Source organism: Macaca nemestrina, chromosome 9 (genome assembly GCF_043159975.1).
Source record: "Macaca nemestrina isolate mMacNem1 chromosome 9, mMacNem.hap1, whole genome shotgun sequence".
NCBI classification, from domain to species: Eukaryota; Metazoa; Chordata; class Mammalia; order Primates; family Cercopithecidae; genus Macaca; species Macaca nemestrina.
Window position 1 is genome coordinate 52,629,752 of NC_092133.1, and position 15,064 is coordinate 52,644,815.

At 35.9% G+C, this 15,064-nt stretch overlaps 1 non-coding gene across 1 annotated transcript; it reads right to left on the reverse strand.

Annotated features, from left to right (window-relative positions):
* Positions 1-14,677: 14,677 nt before the first annotated feature.
* LOC112429335 (small nucleolar RNA SNORD2) lies at positions 14,678-14,745 on the reverse strand. Its single transcript, XR_003021510.1, has one exon. It is a non-coding gene; the product is annotated as a small nucleolar RNA SNORD2 (small nucleolar RNA).
* Between the last annotated feature and the right edge of the window lie 319 nt (positions 14,746-15,064).

Genomic DNA, 15,064 nt, shown 5'->3' on the forward strand with positions numbered 1-15,064 from the left:
TCTTGATAGAAATCAAACTCCTAAAATCATAGTTTCCTTTTCACTTATTAAAGAAACGAATACCATTGGAACAACTAATGTTCCTTTTCCTACAATGTAAATTGCACTTTTATTTTTGGGTTGATATCAGCTAGCTTTAGATGTGGGGGACTCCACATTGAAATATGTGAAACAAGTCAAATCTTATACATCAGTCAGTTCCCTGAGAAAGGAGCACCTGGATAATGAAGACAGGTTTTATGACAGACCTCTTGAGGTTTACCACTAAGAACAAAGCTAGTGACTGACTGGATAGGCCAGTGAGGTACTGCCTGGCTATATAGTAAGGGCAAGAGAAATATTGTTCTTAGAGAAGTCTCACTTGGAATCCAGAAAGGAGTATGGTGAGGTAAAGGGAAAAATGGGGAAATAGCGATGCTGTTTGATAACTGTCTTCACATAATTGTTGTCACATCTGCCACAGACTTTCTGTTTAAGTTTGGCTTTAATGCAGCTCAAATCCCCTATAGCCTGGCCTCTTTATGCTTTTCTGACAGACAGTCTTGTGAGTCACGTCTTTGCAATTTGTTTGCCTCTAACACTTAAACTGGGCAAATGGCAAAACCTAGGAGGGCCACACAGTGCCACGAGGACTTTTGACAGAGGGTCCTTGCATCCTCATTTCTGTTAGAGATCTTTAACATGAAATAGTGTAGTTCATAGTAAGATCAGGAAATTTCACTTTTTTATTTAAAAAATCTGCTTTCATGAACTCTCATGGATCAGTCCTAACACAATGACTCCTTAGTTTCCTAAAAGAGGCTAGATTCTTTGTTCTACTGTGCCCTTGTCAATAAGCAATGCCATTTACAAAATAATATATAAATAAATAGAATCTAAACATGAACAAAAGGGGTGAAAAGGAGTTGAATTTCAGGACTTGGGTCAATATTTTTTTCTGTTTATTTCTTTGCCAAGCACTATAATTCCATTGTACATATAAATGGGTCGTATTGGTGGATTACCGCTAAGAAAGACAAACAACAAAACAAAACAAAGCAAACACAAAAACAAGTAGAGTAGTTAACAGTCTGTTAGCTAAAGTTTTAACTCTCAAGTGGATCAATAAACTCCCAAGCCTTAGGAATAACTGTGCTTACAAAAATGTTCACATTCTCATCATCACATAATCAATACAATAAATAAACTGGTTGAAAAATCTGTTTCTGCCTATTTCCCTTCTTCCTACTCTGACTCCAGTGAAGGGCCCACTTCAGTGAGCTCAGCCATTGATCTTTCTATCTCTCATCCATTTCCCTTGTCACTGAATAGGTATAATTTTAAGATACATGTAGACACACACAACTTCCAGAGAATAAAATATACAAATACACACACACACACACACACACACACAATTTTATTATATATACAATTATATCTGCAAATGCACACATATATAATTGTGTATATTATCAGGTTTCTTACCTGATATGAAATGTGTTACTTAAAAATGTAGGTACACAATTATTGTCTCTTCATTGAAAAGTTTAATCCATAATTTTTCTGCCTTATTTCATTCAGGGGAATAAGGGACAAGAGATTTTGTCATTCTCTTCATTCTCTCTTGAAGTATTCCCTAAGGTAGAAGAGCAAATCAACATGTATGAACAAGTCACTATGCTGTAAGTCAGCACTCTTTCAAAGCACATTCTGTCTCTTTCTGGCTCCACTTTTACATGCTGCAAGTATTTAAGGCAGGCTGGCTGTCCCAATCCCTTTAGTGAACTGGATAAGTTGAGTTATATTCTCTCTAGGGATCTGGTCTTATTTCTCTCATTCTTTCTCCATAGGTACACCCAATTATTCCTTTACAAACATACAGAATGGGAAAGAGGGAATAGGAATAATTTAGTCTAAAATCTAAACTGTGATTTCTAACTCAATCATAAAAGTTATCATGAAAATACCAAGCTGGTGATCAACAACCAGTATTTTATTATTGTTTGGCTTCCCTGGAAGGAGGAGTAAATTACATATATGAGCTCTAGCAATGTTGGCTTTATTTAAATTTTATTAACTTCCATTTAAATAACATTCCAATAAAATAACTTAAAAATAATGATACAGAGATGGATGTATGGCAGGTAGTCTAGGTTACATTCTAGCAAGCATTTCTGCACTTCCTGCTTCTCAAGAGCCCTCAAGTTATGTTACTTATCAATTTGTATCCATTCCCAGCTCCAAAAGTAGAGGAGGACATAAATAATCAGAATATTCCACTGCCCTGGACAAGGGTGGCTACAGTATAGACATGAGTCTAAGATATTTCAATAAATACAAGTATTAGAACTTTGGGAGAGAATACTGGTACAAAGATACCCATGTCCAGAAGCTCATGGTAATCATCTTACAACTACAAGCACAGCCCCCTTTGCTAAAGTTCATATTGCAGAGTCAAGGCCAAGAGACATAAAGTAACTGAGCTATTGGTGACATTATTGAGTTGTTGAATCACGTCAAATACACCTCTAGGCTTTTCATGTATTTTGTATCTCTATCTATCTCTGTATCTACATTGCTTAACAGTTTGAGTCAACTTTTCTGTTATTTAACCAAGGCTATATAACTCATATAGCGTTTTTATGTTTTTCAGAGAAGATTTTAAAAAACAACATCTCAGATATTTTTCAGTCAGCATTTGTCTTTTCTCCCCATATTGCCCTCCTCCCACTTACATCTGTATTTCCCCAATGAGAACTGCAAGTGTATTATGTGGCTCTAACTGTGGCCATGGGAAGATTAAACCCGATGAACCTGAATGATATTTTTTTCTAACTGGAAATAAAGAGAGTTAATGGTAGTAGAAACTGAGAAGTATGAAGCTCAAGAGCTCTTGATAGTTGTATTTCCCACTACATAGATGAAACTGCTCACTGCTTGCAGAGCAATAAAGTGAAGTGAATACAAAGATAATTGCAAAGCTGAGGTTGGAGTGTTGAGCCCTCACAGAATCAAATCTATGTATTGACTGGTCCATGGGTTCTAATGACATCACCATTCTTCCCAGAGATGAGAGCAAAACAATTCTCACTTTGGGACTACGTTTCTATCATTTGAAACTGCAAAACTATTGACAAATATATTTTGAAGAATTTAAAAGATAATTATCTTTGAAATTATTAATTTCTTTCTTTTATTTCAATAGCTTTAGGGGTATAAGTGATTATTGGTTACAAGGATGAATTGTATAGTGGTGAAGTCTGAGATTTTACTGAACTGGTCATCTGAGTAGTGTACGTTGTACCCAATGCGTAGTTTCTTACCCCTCATCTCCCTCTCACTCTCCTCCTTCTCAGTCTCCAGTGTCCATTATATTACTCTGTATGCCTTGGTGTACCCAGTTTATCTCCTACTTATGTAAGTGAGAACGTGAGAACATGCAGAATGTGGGTTTCCATTCCTGAGTAACTTCGTTTAAAATAATGGCCTCCAGCTACATCCAGGTTGCTGCAAAAGATTTTAAAAAGAGATTATTTTGTTCTTTCTTATGGCTGATTAGTATTCCTATATATTCATATATATATTATTTATATATGTATATATAAGAATACATGTTGAATATATGTAATGCATATGTATATAATATGCATACATTATATTTAATACACTTATATACATATACAGTATATATATTTTTTATTTACCCACACACACACAACACATTTACTTTGTCAACTCTTGAGGATATATGTGACCTGTACTCAAGTCTCACAGCAGAAGATACCAGCACCAGCTCTGATGGCAAGGGAGTGACATAGACTCTGAGATTCTTTGGGTATAAATAGACTTAGTGTGTGGACTTTATCCAATGCCAGTTGTAGTAGTTAAGAACCGGTCATGTAGACAGACTCTGGACCTCCTGGTTAGCCAGCGTGATGCAGGCAATGATGATAGCTGAGGTCACACACAAATTTTCTCCTTCCTTGGCATTTTGTTATTGTGCCTGTGGATGCTGCAATGGACTGTGTCAGCCGGTCCCCAGACAAGAAATGGCCCTTGCAAAAGAACACCAACTGTGGTAGTAGCAGGAAGATTTGTGTCGCCTTAAGCTACCTCAGGGAGGTACTCTGCTCTCTCAGGCAATGGACAGGGCTATAGAACTCCCCAAAGTTTCTGTCCTTCGTGTTAAGTAAGCTACCAGGACGAGTGAAGGGGCAAAGTCAGCTGGGGCTGAGTCAGGCAAGTTCATGCTCTGAATGCCCATGTGCTGGTACAAGCAGCAGCCCCAGTGGGAATCAAAGGGCAGTCTTCTAGCCACAGGAAGGAGTGCAGCTGCCCCTCATGTATAGAAGAGTCCATATGGGGAGTGGAGAGTAGCAGGTGGCAGTAAGCTCCATCCAGCTTCCATGCACTTGGCAAGGCACGTCTCACACACACAGTGTTCCACTAGCAACAGCCAGCTAGGTTTCAAGGCAGTCTGTGCCCAGAACTTAATACTGACCCAGGCCATATTCCTTTCTCACTGAGACAGAAACTGTGGCTTTGAGGCCATGGCCTTTGTGGTCCCCTCACAAAGCAGGGCATCCAGCTCCTGTGTCTGTGGCTACAACATACTTCCCACTCATCGCTTGGTTCTGGCTAAGTGAGTTTGTCCCTGCTTGAGATTATATCACGCATCTCAGTTGTGAGCTTCTCTCAACCTGTGGCCACTTTCTGAGTTAACCGCCTTCCATGAGGAGGTCCCCTGTGAGGTAGGATCCGGAATGGCTGGCTACTTTCCATCCTTGCTGGAGTCTGGGAGAGCAAAGCATGGCCCGATGTTGTTCCTTCTCATACACTCCCTACTGCTCATTAAATCGGTTCCAATGCTGGGTAGGGTTAAGGCCTTCCCTGTTGGCCTGGATTGCCAAATTCCCCAGTGGGAGTGCATATCCCAGAGGCAGTTTCTCCTCCTCTTATGCTCTGGGGACTTACAGTATTCCACTTGTCTCACAGTGTATGCTGCAGCCTGCCACTTCCTTCAAAAGGACTGTGGTTTCTTTCAGTTTTCCCATTAAGTTCCTGTGTTGCTTCTTGAAAAATGAGTTCACAGCATGAGCCCCTACATGTTATTTTGTCTTGCCAAGTGGGAGAGGCATACTCACAGTGTTTCCAATCTGCCATGCTGAGGAAAAAATAATGTAATTCCTCTCTTTTCAAGTCACCGAAATATGACACCTAAAATTTACATTAGAAACTTCTCTCCTTTCTTTTAGTACAATTATTTAAATACTTAGATAATAAATTTTATGTATCCATACAGCTTTTTAATCCTCACATTTAGGGAAACAAATACATTTATATAAAGTAAATACTCATTCTCTAAATTTAATCTCAGGATTTTTTTTACAACTTTACAAGTTGTAAAGTACTCAAGAGATGTTCTTGTTATCTACAACATCAGCAGAAAACTCTGAAGTGAGTTACAAACTTGCAGGTGCAATAAGACTATCGATCACTATTCTGCACATAAACATCAAGTGTTTTCCAAGTGGCAGGTGAAAGCTTTTTTATAAAAAGGAATGTATACAAGAATGCTTTGCTGTGAGCATTGCATATAAAAGCATGAATAGCTTGGCAGAAAATCACAGAAAAATAGGCTAACACTTGGAAAAAGAGTGTTTTGGAGAGTGGATGTTTATTTACCTAATTCAGTTCCGCTTCTTAGACTTCTCAGACTGAAAAATAAAACAACCTTGATACAACATCTAACAGCCATTTCAATATCCAGTGGGGCAAGTGATTCTTATTCCTTCTTGTCACTTGCATATTCATCATATTTTAGAACTTTATTTTTTTCAAGAAATGATGAGTGTATATTTCTTGACCAAATATTTATATTGCACATGTATTCTTTTTTTATATCCACATTATTTGTCCACACTGAGTGAATGGCTCAATAGAGTGAGTTTTGATTACATAATTTACCATAAAAATTATTGAATAATGCAGAAACAAATGTAAAAACTGTCCTAGAATTCAGAAAATTAATGTAATACTTTAGTCTTTGGGAAAAAATGTTTAATCCTTTAAGCACTTTTTGGGAAAAAATTCTGAGACTAAAATCAAAGTTTACCCTTACTAACTGTACAATTTGAAAACTGAAGCCAACATAATTTCCTGTCTCTATGTCGGACAATATTGGAGCAGGGAATACTTTCCAATTAATAGGTTAACTAATATTGAGAATAAGCAAAGTCAACTAAGCTATTTGATTGAGAAAATACTTGCTTCTAAAAGATGAGACTGTGACCAACTGAAATAGCTTATTTAATAGGACAAATTGGTTGCTTGTCAATAATTGCTTCAAGACCCTTGCTTACTATGGCAAGTAATCTAAAACTTTTATGTTATAAACTAAAATTTCAACCAACTCTCTGTCTTGCAAAACTTTGTTTAAAATCACAAAGCCCAGGTTCCAATATCTTACAAATGATTTTCTTTGGTGTTTCACTTCTGTATAACACTACTAAGAAAACAAAATCAAGGTGATTTTCTTGTACTGCAGTAGGAGTAATAAATTTAACTTTGCTTATTCAACATTGTTGTTGCTGTTGTTTGGTTTGTTGATTGGTTTATCTGGATTTTGAGATTTTGCTTGTTGACAAACCTGGAGATGTCATTGATATCCAATACAAACACCCTTGCTACTATGGCCGAAGTCCTCAACTGAGAAAAGCATAGTCCTCTGAGGTGACTTAATCCTCATGCTTGGGAGTCACTTCTTTAGTGCTGAGGTCTTTCTTAGACATCTGTTTAAATATGACAGTGAGGTAGTCCTCATTCAGTCTGAATTCAAATTCATTTTTTTTTTAATTTTCTAGCTCAAACTATATTTTGCTTTGTAGGAAACAGAAACCTTTAGGAATACTTCAACTAATCTTATTTAAAAACTGTTCTCAGTGAAAAAATGCCTTCTTACTAGCCTTCCTGTCCGTTCTTATCACTTTATGCCTTGAGACTTTAAGAAAAAGTCAAAAGAAAGATGAGTCCATATTGGAGAAAACCTAAAGGACAGAAGAATTGAGAAATCCTTATCTGAATGGCATACTTGGGTAAACTTTGCCTTTGGTCATCTTTTCAAAAAAAAGTTAAGAATTTTTTTTTTTTTTCCAATCTCTTTATGTCCCTGGGAATAGCTTTGTTCCAACCCACAGAACTGGAGGATTTGTCAGGTTGGAGATGACTGGTCTTAGACCAGTTCTTGAAAAAAGAAGGTATATTAGTCTGTTTTCAGGCTGCTGATAAAGACAAACTGGAAACTGGGTGATTTATACAGGAAAAAGGGTTTAATAGACTTACAGTTCTACGTGACTAGGGGGGTCTCACAATCATGGCAGAAGGCAAGGAGGAGCCAGTCATGTCTTACATGGATGGTAGCAAGCAAATAAAAGCTTGTGCAGGGAAACTGCCCCTTACAAAACCATCAGATCTCATGATACTCGCTCACCTTGATGAGAACAGCATGGGAAAGACCTACCTCTGTGATTCAATTACCTCCCACTGGGTCCCTCCCACAACACATGGGAATTCAAGATGATATTTGGGAGGGGACACAGCCAAACTACATCAGGAGGTTTGCTTATGCAAACAGTTACTAATCTGTTACTAATCTGTTAGTTACAGTTACTAATCTCTTGTAAGGTATTGGTCATCTGCTTGATTCTCTAGGAAAAAAAAGAACTTTTAAACTCTAGTTTATATTTCTGTAACTAACATTATTTTTACTAAGAACAAAAAGAAATTGTCACTTTAAAATATCTTTTAACATAAATGAGATCTTTTGTGTGAAATATGAATTACCACAATTATGAAAGAAACACTCATAAGATTACCATTTGTCTAGGAGTATACTTTCTTCAGTGTGGGAGGCCACTCTCAGTTTCTGTACTTTGGAAATTAAAACAGTAACACTTTTTATTCTTACGGCTTGATGAAATTTTCTAGTGCCTAAAGTTTATTTCTTGCACTGGCTATTGGCCATAATAATTCTTTCTCCCTTTCTCTCTGTCTCTCCCTGTATGTGTGACAAAATATTTTCCCAAATTAATATCACCTTCCCTCTTTATTAGGGAATATGAATGGGCCTTTAATAGGTTTTGCTTCATATTCCCCCTTTATCCTTCTTCATACTTTCTCCATTCTCTTGGGAAATTCTGAAGACTAATTATTTATTAAATATTGTTTATTACATGAGCATTTTAGAAATTACAATCATAGTAAATAGAAAATTTTAGAAATTCTACTCCAGTTAAATAGTCATAATTTCTAAAATAAAAAGTAAAAAAGTATTTGCTTCTTTTGTGTTTGACCCTTACATCTGAAAAAGAATAGTTTAATTTGTAGCTTGGGCAAGGGTCTTGGTGCCTAGATAAGCAGAAATGTTAGACATACAGAAGTTTCAGGGGGCATACCAGAATGTTAATCTTGGAGATACGGATACAGAGATTTCTTTATACTAAAGAGTTGATGTAATATTCCTCATACATAAATGATGCTTTAGAAAAATTAGAGTGAATTAATTATAATACTCTTTCTTGTTTTATCACAATTTAAAAATGATTTTAAAACAATATTTTACTTTGTCCAACATTTGATTTGGATTTCAGACTAAATTGTAAATATATCTTTTAAAAAGTTACCTTTAAAAGTTTGTTTTATTGATCCAATGAATAAAATTTGTCAAAGTAATAAAAAGTGTAACTTGATATTCTTTCGTTTTCTATCTGCTAATATTTTCTTTTACCCAGAAAGAATAATGCATGTTAACTTATTTAAAATGATAATTAATATGAATGGTGTCCTTAAGGAGAAGGATATTACAGAGTTGTTGCTTCTCTCTCATACTATTTAGATAAATTAAAATGTCTTTAGACTTGGTTCACAGGAAAGAAAAATTGGGGGGCTTTCAGATAGTGAACCTTCCTAGTAATTCCTACTTATTTTATTATTTCTATTAAATAAACACAATAAAATGATTATAATTAAACATCTTCTTCTCCATACATTCATCCTCAAAGTGAAATTCTAGACAATTAAGTAGAGGCCTAATGTTACTGATTTGGAAAGAATCTTCTACTTAGCTATGAAAAAGTTGCTAACTACTAGCTTGTGGACCAACTGATCCATATATTATAATTGGTTACACAATGTTTTCAAATATTGAAAATTGTGCTGGGCGCGGTGGCTCAGGCCTGTACACTTCGGGAGGCCGAGGCGGGCGGATCATGAGGTCAGGAGATAGAGACCATCCTGGCTAACACGGTGAAACCCCGTCTCTACTAAACAAAATACAAAAAATTAGTCGGGCGTAGGGGCGGGCGCCTGTAGTCCCAGCTACTGGGGAGGCTGAGGCAGGAGAATGGCATGAAGCCGGGAAGCAGAGGCGGAGCTTGCAGTGAGCGGAGATCGCGCCACTGCACTCCAGCCTGGGTGACAGAGCCAGACTCTGCTCAAAAAAAAAAAAAAAAAAAAGAAAGAAAAAACTTATAAAAATAATTCCTGATTATTTAAAGAAATCTGTTGATCTTGCATGCCATTGAGAAATAGTCGGCTGAAGCTGAGTATATAGTAATAATTGATAATATACTGAATATTTGCTATAAATAAGACACTATTTTGAGCGCTTTACATATAATTTAAGTTTTACAATTGCACAAAAATAAATATTACTAATAGATCAATTGACAAAGGAAATTAAGACATAGAAAGTATTAACAGCTTTCTTACTGCCATATAGCTAGTAACTGTCAAGATTTAGTGGAGGAATTCTGACTTCAGAGTTTGTCCTCTTAACCACCCTGCTATACTGCTTCCTTAAGTCTGAGTAAATGTTTTTCAGTTGACTAGTCTCTATAGCTGTAGGGTAAGACAGTAGTCCCTGTCTCTTCTAGGTTACCTTCATGACTGCTTAGGTTTTGAAGTTTATTATTATTGATCAACTTTGAATAAAGTGAAATATATAATTCCATAGACACAGAATAAGCTCAATTAAATGAAGAAAGAAAAAAAAGACTATAAGTAAGGAAGTTCCTATTTCTATCATACTTACAAATACAGTACCTACAAATATTTCTATAGTACTTACAAAGTATTGTGACTTCCCATTAATGGTAGAAAGTTCTAGCTTAACAGTCAACCTCTAGTTCAGAATTACCATGTGACTTACTCATCTTATTTAATTTGCCACAACTAATCTCTATAGATAATTTCTTCATGGACAGATAATTTTCTCTCATTTCCTTGTTGCTTTCAAGTTGCAACTAAATTTTCTTTAAGTAAAGAATATTTCAGTAAATTGTAATGCAAAAATGTTTACTTATTTGTAAAAGATCTTTTCCATATCCCTATATTTCTGTATAGTATAAACAAAAGACATGACATGAGTTAAGATGCAATATAGCCCCTGTGTTTACTTTAAAATCTTTTGCTAAGACAATATTTTAACTATAGTCATTTATTGTTATTCGTAGTAATTATGCTTTATGAAGTCACCACAAACACAATTAACAAATACTGAACCATTGCTTCCATGTAAATACAGAGTTAGATACCCGTGAGGCTCTTGAAATAACATTTTTGTCAACTGATAAATGCATATTATGTATTACGTGGTTTCTGTTTAAAGATAACTTATTTAATATTTTTTTCATAGTACTCCTGTTGTCTATTTATTTATTTATTTATTTATTTTGTGAATTTCCATAGGTTATTGGGGAACAGGTGGTGTTTGGTTAAATGAGTAAGTTCTTTAGTGGTGATTTGTGAGATTTTGGTGCACCCATCACACGAGCAGTATTCACTGCATCCAATTTGTAATCTTTTATACCTCACCCCCTTCCCATCCCTGCCCACTGAGTCCAGAAAATCTATTGTGTCATACTTATGCCTTTGCATCCTCATAGCTTAGCTCCCACTTATGAGTGGGAATACACGAAGTATGGTTTTCCATTCACTTATAATAATAGTCTTCAACCTCATCCAGGTTGCTGCGGAATGCCATTAATTCCTTTTTATGGCTGAGTAGTATTCATATATATGTATGTGTGTTTGTGTGTGTGTGTGTGTGTGTGTGTGTGTGTGTATACATGTCACAGTTTCTGTATCTACTTATTGATTGATGGACATTTGGGTTGGTTCCACATTTTTGCATTTGCGAATTGTGCAGCTATAACATGAGTGTGAAATTATTTTTTTTCGTATAATGACTTCTTTTCCTCTGGGTAGATACGTAATAGTGGGATTGCTGGATCAAATGGTGTTCTTACTTTGAGTTTTTTAAGGGATCTCCACATGATTTTCCATAGTGGTTGCAGCAGTTTACATTCCCACCAGCAGTGTAGAAGTGTTCCCTGTTCCTTGCATCCACACCAATATCTATTATTTATTGATTTTTTTTTAAATTATGGCCATTCTTGCAGGAGTAAGGTGGTATCACATTGTGGTTCTCATTTGTATTTCTCTGATAATTGGTGATGTTGAGCATGTTTTAATATGTTTGTTGGCCATTTGTATATCTTCTTTTAAGACTTGTCTATTCTTGTTCTTTGCCCACTTTTGATGGAATTGTTTTTTCTTCCCAATTTGTTTGAGTTTGTTGTAGATTCTGGATATTAGTCCTTTGTCAGATGTATAGATTGTGAATATTTTCTCCCACTCTGTGGGTTACCTGTTTACTCTGCTTGAAAATGGACAACAGCACTATCACTCATGATTAAATGAAGTTTATTCAATACCATATTTTCTCCAAAACCAATATTACAGCCTTCTTTCACTTAGTAATACCAGACAGCACCTTAGCACTACAGTTGCGGGTCATCTTAAACAGCAGAATCACCAAAAAAAAGAGAATTAAAATGAAAAAAATGATATTAAATAGACTATGAAAATTACATTGTTTGCAGTATGAAAGCAAAACCAGAAGGCAAAGCATCACTACATTCAACCTCATGTGGGACTGTGTGCATCAGGTAACACACATTTTTCAGTGCTCTGCACATGTCTGCAAAAAACCTTGAAAGTACTGTGAGTATTGACTTTGGAGTTGCCAATAAATTTTGGTAATTAGACAAATTTGCAAATTCAGAGTTCATTAATAATGAAAATTGATTTATTTTACAAATTAACCTTTTAAATTCAAATAGTGATATCAGAGAAAACAGTCACTAAAGACATTTTTGTGCATTTTATTCACTTGAATTAGTAATGTTATAATTCATTTTTATTACACATTAAAATAGGGGTTGGGAACACTATTCTCACAACTACCGGCTGTAGCCCATCTGCATATATCTAGGCCACTGGAGACTTTCATAGAGTTCTTTCACATTATATTGTTTCACACAACAGTCCCTCCTCCCAACTTATTTAGCCCAGACCATTTGGTGTTTATCCTTTGCCTCATATTATTCTTGATTTATTCATTTAGTTGAATCTTATCTTTTCACCACTGTCTAAGCTTCTTGAGGTAATAGACTTGTTTTTAAAGAACATTTAATGAAGCGTTTGGCCGAACTGTTCATTGATCCCACTATATGGTGTAGTGTTCCTCTTTTTTCACATTCTTCTAGTTTTTTCTATCTCAAGCAACCTGTGTTCCTGTTATTGTCTATTTCCATCATCTGTGCACTCATTTACATGTTTTCAAAAGTGTATTCATTTTTCAAAATCTAACTGAAAGTACAAACGAAATATTGTTCTTAGTGTTCCCCAGTAACACTCTCAGGTTTAGAGGTCCCCTAAAGAAACTCACAGAACTCAGAAAAGCTCTTATACTTGTATTTATAGTTTATGACAATGAATGGGTATAGCATAAAATCAGGAAAGGAAAAGGGTATAATGGATAGAGTCCAAGAGAGACTTGCTATTTGTTTCTGGCTGTTCTTTCCAAGGGGAGTAGTATGAATCACTCTGAATTCTCTCAGCAATAATGTCTGATAACATATTTGCAGTATTGCCAACCAGGGAAGCTTATCCAAGTCTTCGTGTCCAATGTTTTATTGTGGGGTGGGAGAGAGGGTGCATGTAGACATGGTGTGCCCACATGGCTGACTTATTTACATAATCTTCAGCCTTTCCAGATTCCAAACTGATATGGTACTGTATGGTCCAATGTCTTCACCATACATCACATTGTTACCATAAACCTGGCTAATAATCTGGCTTAGCCCAAAGCCCCAGCTAAACAAAGAGAAGATATTCTAAGGGCTTATCTTCTAGATCCAGTTAAGGGTCAGACCTTTCTTTGGAATATGAAGATTTCAAAGAATTCAGGCTTGCTGAGTTAGTCTTTTACTATACACATGTAATGTACTCCATGAACCCTCCCACAACATCTCCAAACAGAAATAAATTATTCCACCTCTGAAGTCATACAGCACTTTATTTCTTTCTTCCACATCAGTTGTTTCCTTGTTGTAATGTAATTTGTTAAACTGAGGCTGTTATATGTCTAACTTGTGGAAGAAAAGAGAACAGCTAACTAATTGAACACGTTTTGATTTTCTGAGCATGCCTGTAGAGTAAGAACGAAATCTTACTCTTTCTCATCTAGAATATTACAGGGAGAGAGGATGATGAGGACTGTTCATAGAAAAGGGAATCAATATTAAAGACTTGACAGGTACTAAGGGAGGAATACTGGCTAATTGAGAAGTTTAAGCTGCTTTGTCTTCCCAACTAAATTTGAATAAAATCCACGTTAATTGCAGTACTTTTGAGAGGGGAGAGGAAAAAATACAACCTTCTGAGTAAGATAAGGTAGAGGTAATAATAATGAGCTAAGACTGCCGACCACGTTGATGCTACATGTAATGGTTCAAACAAGCTTATCTTCCCTCTGTAGATTCTTAATTCTGGACAGTAGACTCATGTTTGAAGGAATGTTTAATTTCTTACGCACACTATTAGTAAGGGTTCTCTAGAGCGACAGAACTAATAGGATAGATGTATATATAAAAGGGAGTTTATTAAGGATTATTGACTTGCACAATCACAAGGTGAGGTTCCACAATAGGCCATCTGAAAGCTGAGGAGCAAAGAATTCAGTCTGAGTCCCAAAACCCTAAAAGCAGGGAAGCTGAAAATGCAGCCTTCAGTGTGTGGCTGAAGATCCAAGAATCTCAAAGCTGAAGAACTTGGAGTCTGATGTTCAAAGTCAGGAAGCATCAGCATGGGAGAAACATGTAGGCTGGAAGACTAAGCCAGTCTAGTCTTTCTATGTTCTTCTGCCTGCTTTTATTTTGGCCACACTGGCACTGATTAGATTGTGCCCACCCAGATTGAAAGTGGGTCTGCCTTTCCCAGCCTACTGACTCAAATGTTAATCTCCTTTGGCAACACCCTCACAGACAACCCAGGAACAATACTTCACATCCTTCAATCCAATCAAACTGACAGTCAATAGTAACCATCACACATACTTAGCATATTTTTCAATTCACAACTTAATACCTAATTTTTTGTGTACTTAGCATGTGTTAGAAACTATTCTAATATTCTAAATACTTTATATGTGTTATATCACTTAATCTTGTGAGGTAGGTTTTCTTTTTTTTTTTTTTTAGGCACGGTACATATTTACAAATCCCACATCAAAACGTCACTTCTGCTTCACACCATGTATTGCATTTAGAACAGGAATTATGCTCAAATAATAAAGTGATCAGCAGTGAGTATTCTCTTCATTTCAGGTCACTCCTAAAGATGACTGTCATCAATTCATCAGATAGATTTTTTTTAGAAATCAATACACTGAGATAATTTAAGCAAGCTACTCAAAATCCAAAACCAGTAAGAGGCAGAGCACATATTTAGACTCGTGTGATCTGGCACCAGAGCTCATAATCTTAACTTTAAATAATACTGAGTTCTCTAATAGAACACCAGTTGCTGTATTAGTACAATGAATTAATATTTAGTATTTATCAAAAATCTGCTCAAATGTTGATATTTGGGTTAATTCCTGACCATTTCTGATGAAGTCATAAGGAAAATTTAAGCCTTCACTGTAGAATACTTTTATGTTAAAGATGAAACACTGGGC